Here is a 2575-nt window from a genome sequence, read left to right as displayed (position 1 = left end):
GGAAATATGCACAAGCATGTTCACAGTAGCCCTTTGTAATAGCCCCTAACTCTGGATAATCCAATGTCCATCAAAAGTAGAGTGGATTAATAAAATGCGGTACACTCACACAATTAAATGCTAGATAGCAAAAAGTAAACAAAGTAGTTACACGGATGGATCTCAAAATGTAATGTTGTAGGAAAGAAGCCAAAACACAAAACAATTCATACTATATGATTCCATTTCTACAAAGGTCATAATATAGCAAAGAATTCATTCTGTATGAATATATGTATGTGTGTATTATATACATAGGTTTGTATACAAAATTTGTAATATATAAAATAATTCATATTATCATATAAAGGTCATAATCCAGGGGGTAAACATTATAAAGAACAGAAATTATTACCATAAAAATTTAAGAGAGTGGTTACCTTTGGGGGGCGGGGGGAAGAAGGTCAATGTGACATATGGGATAAACAAGGGGCTTCTGGAGTGCTGGCAATGTTCTCTATCCTGACCTAGATGTTAGTTTGTTAAATGGTCACATTTATGTTCTTTGAATTTTTCTGTAATATGTTTCACAATAAAAAGGAGAAATGGGGGAAGGAAAAAAAAAGGAGAAATAAAAATCAGCTAAACAAAATAAACATAATTTTGCTTATATTCCACCAAAATATAGACTATTTAGTCTAATATAGTCTCTTTAGTCAATAATGTATATAGCATTGTTCACTGGTTGTTTATATAAGCAGTTGAGACGCTCGCGGAGACAGAATTCCATGCTTTTTCAATGCACTTGAAGTGTTTGCTTACAAATGGTCTTTTCGGGTGTGTGTTCAAAAGTAGAAAGAAACCCTGTGCTCCTTTGCCCTACGTTTTTAGCCTTTTCTTCTGAACACAGTGAGATCCTGATTTAAAGCCAACTTGCATTACAGGAAATGCTACAAAATCACATACCATCATGAGCGTCTGGCTGTGTACGTGTGTGCCTCAGTGCATGCTCTGTGCGTAGGCCCCACACTAAGACCTTCATCTTACGACAACTTTACCTCGCAGATTAGATAACTACAGAAGGGGGGGGGTGGTTAGAAACTTGTAAGGTGACATAGCTCAGAAATGGTGAAGCAGGGACCCATCCTCAGGTCTGGCTGGCTACTAACCCCAGGCATCCTCTAGGGATCTTACTCATCAGGCTACACCACCTAACACACCCTCAGGGTCACAGAGATTCTGTAGTCAGGCTCCTCTGAACATTCCCCCTGGGCCCATCTGTGCACTTCCTAGTAAAAGTCTGTTTAACCAAAACCCCCCACCCTCCGTATCTGATCACTCTTGATACCTGATGGGGTTTCTCATCCTCCCCGATCACCCAACTGATGTCTGGTCATCCTGATCTACCTTCAGCAAAAACCCTGTTAGGTCTGTTTAACCAAAACCGCCTTTTCAAACCCTGATGTTTCTTTTCTTTCTTTCTTTTTTTTTTTAATTTTATTTATTTATTTGAGAGAGAGAGAACGAGAGACAGAGAGCACGAGAGGGAGGAGGGTCAGAGGGAGAAGCAGACTCCCTGCTGAGCAGGGAGCCCGATGCGGGACTCGAACTCGGGACTCCAGGATCGTGACCTGAGCTGAAGGCAGTCGCTTAACCAACTGAGCCACCCAGGCGCCCCCGAACCCTGATGTTTCTTCCTAGTAACTTTGCATCCACTGGCCCCCTCACTGACTATAAATTCACACTTGCCCATGCTCTACTCCGAGTTGAGCCCCATCTCTCTCCTCCACTACAAAATTCATTGCAGTGGTCCCTATATCTATTGCGATGGTCCCCTTCCCTTGAATAAAGCCTTAGGAAGGGAAGACACTGCTGGGGGTTAGCTCTGAAAAAGTGGAGAGCCATTTCTCCATTTCCATTGAAGATTGTTAGCAGCTTTTGATGGACCAGGAACACCTAAGTGCCCAGCTGTCATCTCTTAAGGATTTTTGAAGAAATCCTATGCTGAATCCTTTTGTAAGGCAAAAGATCAGCCCTCAATCCACCCAATTTTGCAAACCCTCTGGATTGGGTTTACTTGCAATAAACTCAGTTATTCCTCTGCCATCCAACAGGGGGCACCCTTGAACCGATTTTCTTTTTTTTTTAAACGTAAGTTGTTGCTGAGTGGGTGTGTTCAACAGCGTGAGAGAAGAAACAGCAAAAGTAAAAAAAAAAAAAAAATACCTAATTAAAGTTTTAAAACTCCATGAAGCTCAGAAAAGAATGAAAAGGGGAGGCTGAAAACCAATCAATTCGGCTTCACGATTTTTGGCTAAAGGGCAGCAGTGTCCTGGTGGTCTCCTGACCTGGCCGCATTTATTAGCGCCAACCCACTTCGGTTTCATTTGTTGCACATAATTATTTTTAGTTGAGGTTTGGTCCTTTTCGCTTCCACATTTCTCAATTCATAAGCGGGTGCCGCAGGCGGGGGCCTCGGGAGTTGGGGTGTCAGTTTACACTTAGCCTTCAGTACAGGATCCGTCAGAGATCCACCCATTTGCCTTTCCCCCTGCGCTCGGGACTGGAGAAATCTGCCTTCTTCACCGCCCCCCCC

This window comes from Neomonachus schauinslandi, chromosome 6 (assembly GCF_002201575.2).
Source record: "Neomonachus schauinslandi chromosome 6, ASM220157v2, whole genome shotgun sequence".
Lineage (NCBI taxonomy): Eukaryota > Metazoa > Chordata > Mammalia > Carnivora > Phocidae > Neomonachus > Neomonachus schauinslandi.
This window is presented reverse-complemented; position numbering follows the sequence as displayed.